This window comes from Macaca fascicularis, chromosome 11 (assembly GCF_037993035.2).
Source record: "Macaca fascicularis isolate 582-1 chromosome 11, T2T-MFA8v1.1".
NCBI classification, from domain to species: Eukaryota; Metazoa; Chordata; class Mammalia; order Primates; family Cercopithecidae; genus Macaca; species Macaca fascicularis.
The window spans coordinates 89,306,122-89,312,121 of record NC_088385.1 but is presented as its reverse complement, the minus strand read 5'-3'; positions in this window follow the sequence as shown (position 1 = coordinate 89,312,121).

The following is a 6,000-nucleotide window of genomic DNA, read 5'->3' as shown; positions in this document are numbered from 1 at the left end:
AGGTTGCCCTGCTTGCCTACATGTAAGTGTGATAATGATTCTCTGTCTCTCAAGAAAAAAAAAAAAGGCCATAAAAGACAAAAATAAACAGAACAGGCAGTACATATAGAAAGCAAATAATAGAATGGCAGACTTACATTCACATATATCAGCAATTCTACTGAGTGTAAATCAAATCCTTCAGTTAAAACACAAAGACTCACCTGCAAAACTAAGGTCCAACAATATGCTGTTTAGACAAGACATATATAAAACATGTAAGTACAAAAAATTCAAAATTAATAGAAAGGAAAAAGGCATATTTGCAAATGTTCATGAAAAGGAAGTTACATCAAAATCAAAGTAGGTTTTAATATTTTAATTAATATTGGACAAAAGTATCCTTTTTTGTATTTCTTTTTAAAAATAATTTCAACTTTTGTTTCAGATTCACATTATAATTAGATTCATTATAATGTACAGATTTGTTACATGGGTTTAATGCCTAACACTGAGGTTTGGAGTGTGAGTGAGCCTGTCACCAAGGTAATGAGCATAGTATCCAATAGGTAGTTTTTCAGCCCCCGCCCCCACCCTTTCTCACCCCTCTTGTAGTCCCCAGTGTCTGTGGTTCCCATCTTTATGTCATGCATATCCAATGTTTAGCTCCCAATTATAAGAACATGTGGTATTTGGTTTTCTGTTCCTGCATTCATTTGCTTAGGATAATGGCCTCTGGTTTTATCCATGTTGCTGCAAAGGACATGATTTTATTCTTTTTTATGGCTGTGTAGTATTTCACGGTGTTTTATGTACCATATTTTCCTTATGCAATCCACCATTGATGGGCACCGAAGTTGATTCCATGTCTCTACTATTATGAATAATATTATGATGAACATATGAGTACAGCTGTCCTTTTGGTAGAACAATTTACTTTCCTTTGGGTATATACCCAGTAATGGGATTGCTGGGTCAAATGGTAGTTCCAAGTTCTTTGAGAAATTTCCAAACTACATTCCATAGTGGTTAAACTAACTTAAAGTCCCACCAGCAATGTATAAATGTTCTCTTTTTTTCTGTATCCTCACAAGCATCTGCTTTTTGACTTTTTAGTAATAGCCATTCTGACTGGTGTGAGATGGTATTTAATTGTGGCTTTGATGTACATTTCTCTGAGGATCAGTTATGTTGAGCATTTTAAAATATGTTGGTTGGCCACTTGTAAATCTTTTGAAAAGTGTCCATTCATGTGCTTTGCCCACTTTTTATATGGTTGTTTGTTTTTTGCTTGTTGCATTACGTTCCTTATAGATTTTGGATATTAGACCTTTGTCAGATGCATAGTTTGCAAATATTTTCTACCATTCTGTAGGCTGCCTGTTTATTGATAGTTTCTTTTGTTGTGCAGAAGCAGTTTAGTGCAGTTAGGTTCCACCCATCAAATTTTTTGTTGAAATTGCTTTTGAGGGCATAGTCATTAATTCTTTCCCCAAACCAAAGTCTAGAATGGTATTTCCTGGGTTTTCTTATAGTATTCTTATAATTTGACGTCTTATATTTAAATATTTAATCCATTTTGAGTTCATTTTTATGGTGAAAATTAGGGGTCTAGTCTCATTCTTCTGCATATGGTTAGCCAGTTATCCCAGCACTACTTATTGAATATGGAGTCTTTTCCTCATTGCTTGTTTTTGACCACTTTCTCAAAGATCAGATAGTTATTGGTGTGTGGCTTTATTTCTGATTCTCTATTCTGTTCCATTGGTCTACGTGTCTGTTTTTGAACTGGTATCATGCTCTTTTGGCGATTGTACCTTATAGTATACTTTGAAGTCAGGTAGTGTGATGACTCTGGTTTTGTTCCTTTTGCTTTGTCTATTCAGGCCCCCTTTTTGGTTCCATATAAATTTTAGAATACATTTTTCTAATCCTGTGAAAAATGACATTGGTCATTTCATAAGGATAACATTGAATCTGTCGACAGCTTTGGGCAGTACAGCTTTTTTAATGATATTGATTCTTCCCATCCATGAGCATGGGATGTTTTTCCATTTGTCATCTACGATTTCTTTCTTACAAACGATTTGTTTGTAGTTCTCCTTGTAGTGATATTTTATTTCCTTGGTTAGACGTATTCCTAGGTGTTTTTAATTTATTTATTTAGGTGCCTATTGTAAATGGGATTGCCCTCTTGATTTGGCTGTCAGTCAGCTTGAACATTTTTGGTGTACAGAAATGCTACGGATTTTTGTACACTGATTATGTACACTGAAACTTTCCTGAAGTCGTTTATCAATTCTAGGCACCTTTTTGCATATCATATCATATCATCAGTGAACACAGCTAACTTGACTTGTTCTTTTCCTATTTGGATACCTTTTCTTTCTTTCTCTTGACTGATTGCTCTTGCCAAGCCTTTCAATACTATTTTCAACAGGAGTGGTGAAAGTGGCCATCCTTGTCTTGTTCCTGTTCTTAAGGGAATGTTTCCAGCATTTGACCATTCAGTATGATGTTGGCTGTGCAATTTCACTTTTAAATGTGAAGAATTCTTGAGCTTTTAAATGGGGATATGAAAAATCCATTTGTAAGTTGTTTAGTCAGAATTTATAACACTTTTCTTATGAAATCGATGTTATAAATATGGTTAAGTTCACATTTTAGTCTCTCTAGAAAATTTAGCAAACACAACTATTTTATACTATGCATTATGTAGAATTAAGTGCTTTACATTGAGACCTGTAAACATCTGCATCAGCATGACAGAGATACTAGGTTTAAGAACTGAAATCACCTTTGTTAACATGATTTATTTATTTATTTATTTTTACAGGAAAACTTTGCATAGGAATAAGACTGTACCTCAATAAATAATTTCATTGCTTCAGAAAATCCCTATACATTAATTTATCTCAATCCTTTCCACTTCTCAAAGAATTCATGTATCAAGCAACAATTTACTTATCAACACTTGCTTCGAGACCCTTCAAGACCCTATGCTAATCCTAATCTCTTATGTCATAAACTTTTTCAAATCCCAGTTTGTTCTCTACCTTTGGGCCCAGACCTCCAAATCCTATAAATATCTTCCCCTAATCTCCCCCTTCAGATGCACTGTGAAGACTGTCAAGGCAATGGCCTCTTTTACTGCAGTGAGTTATAAAAAAACTTAAGTTTTACTTCATTAGCAGCTTGTTTTGGAGGCATTTTCAGGTAGTTCAATAACATAGTCACACACTTAATCTTCCTAACAACCTTAAGCGTGAGTTCTATTCTTATGCTCTTTTTACAGATAAGAAAACTGGGGCACACTAAACACTTAAGTGACTTACTCAATGATACAAAACAATTTAGCTCACATGAGTCAAAACTATACTACTAATATTACTGAGTCCCTGTTCCCTTTAGCTACTCCTCTGAAGACACCCTTAAGAATCCTATATCCTGAACCCTTCAGTTCTGATCTTGACTATTGTAACTATGGTAATTAATACTTTTATTGTTTACCTTTCTCACTGGACTATAGGCTCTTTGAAGACAGTGGCATATTGTTTGTCTCCATACTGTCAATGCCTAGCGTAATCTCTGACAAATGGTAGACATTCAATAAATGTTTATAAAATGAAAGTAAATAAAACCCCATTTTACAAATAAGGCTGCAAGATGTTAAGCACTGTCATGATTTAGTTCACTCAGAATTTAATTGTCAGAATTTGTGCTCATGCCCAGGCACCACATTCTTTGGCTAAACTGTAAACTAGTTCTCAAAGTGCAGTTTTTATAAAATGGGAGTCTACAACCATTGCAAAGGGATTCATGTGTACAAAGCTGCAGTCTTTTTTTTTTAAATTTATTTATTATTATTATACTTTAAGTTGTAGGGTACATGTGCATAACATGCAGGTTTGTTACATGTGTATACTTGTGCCATGTTGCTGTGCTGCACCCATCAACTCATCATTTACATCAGGTATAACTCCCAATGCAATCCCTCCCCCCTCCCCCCTCCCCATGATAGGCCCCGGTGTGTGATGTTCCCCTTCCTGAGTCCGAGTGATCATATTGTTCAGTTCCCACCTATGAGTGAGAACATGCGGTGTTTGGTTTTCTGTTCTTGTGATAGTTTGCTAAGAATGATGGATTCCAGCTGCATCCAAGTCCCTACAAAGGACTCAAACTCATCCTTTTTTATGGCTGCATAGTATTCCATGGTGTATATGTGCCACATTTTCTTTCTTTTTTTTTTTTTTTTTTGATTCTAGGTTTCAATTTATTTCAAATATCTGAATACAATGACCAATATACAAAAAAAAAAAAAAAAATCAGGTACACAAGGAAATAAGACATCATGAACAAAATGTAACAAACACCTCAGATACTAGTATGACCTGACACAGGCTATAAAACAGCTGCGTTTACTATTCTTATGACAAGTTTTGATGGTGTGTTCAAGAGAAGAGGAAAATATTTTAAAATGACACTGCAGACTGAAAAAAGAACCAAACAGAACTTTCACCAATGAAAAAAAAAAAAACCCTGAAATTAAAAGCTCAAAAGAAGGGTTTAACACATATAGACACATCTGAAGATTTACAATGAATAACAAAAATTGAGAAGTATACGTTTCGAAACTTTCATATCAACTTAACAGGGCAATCTTATGTTTACTGAATAATAAAAACCTTGTGGGTGTATTTTGTACTTCACTTCTGTAATAATTTATTTTTATTGTATTTTATTTTCTGATAAAATAAAGGACTCATAGCTGGGATAACATACTCTTATAATTCAACAACAAGAAGACAACCAACTTAAAAATAGACAAAAGATACAAGTAGACATCTCATCAAAGAAGGCAGACAAATGGCTAACAGGCATATGAAAAGATGCTTCATATTTCCAGTCACTGGGGAAATGCAAATTGAAACCACAGTGAGACACCATTACACACCCACAAGAATTAAGCTATAATCAGAAAGACAATAATAATATTGGCAAGAATGTGGACACATCCTCATACATTGCTGATGGAAACGTAAAATAGTGCAACCACTTTGGAATACAGTTTGGCAGTTTCTTTTTCTTTTTTTTTTTTTGAGACACAGTCTTGCTCTGTCGCCCAGGCTGGAGTGCAGTGATGTGATCTCAGCTCACTGCAACCTCTACCTCCCAGGTTCAAGCGATTCTCTTGCCTCAGCCTCCAGAGTACCTGGGGCTACAGGCGCCCACCACCACACTCGGCTAATTTTTTGTATTTTTAGTAGAGATGGGGTTTCACCGTGTTAGCCAGGATGGCCTTGATCTCCTGACCTTGTGATCTGCCCGCCTCAGCCTCCCAAAGTGCTGGGATTACAGGCGTGAGCCATGGTGCCCAGCCAGCAGTTTCTTAAAAAGCTAAACATAAACTTACCATACAAGCCAGGAATTCTACTCCTAGGTATCTATTCAAGAGAAATGAAATATATGCTCACAGAGACTTCTATGCAAATGTTCACAGCAGCAGTTACTCATACCAGCTAAGAAACAGCCCGAATGTCCATTAACTGGTGAATGGATAAACAAAATGTGTTATATTCATCTGACTGAATATGAGGCAGCATTAAAAAGAAACAAACTACTCAATACAGATGAACCTCAAAAACATTACAGCAGATGTAAAAGACTACCTATGGTATGATTTCGCTTATATGAAGTGTCCAGAAGAAAGTAAGTCTAGAGACAGAAGCAGATCAGTGGGTGCCTGCATCTGGGGTTGGCGTGGAAATTAATGGTGAATGGGCACAAGGTAACTTTTGGAGGAAGACGGAAACATTCTAAAATAGAACTGTGGTGATGGTTGCACAACTCTATGTATTTGCTAAAATAACTAAATTTTCCAGTTACAATGGGTAAATTTTAGGATATGTAAATTATGCCTCAATTAACTCTAAAAAAGAAAAGCCTATGACTTGAAAAGTTAGGAAAAAAAGAAAATCTAGGGATAGGGCTGAAAGTTACACTCAGAATGAATACATGGCT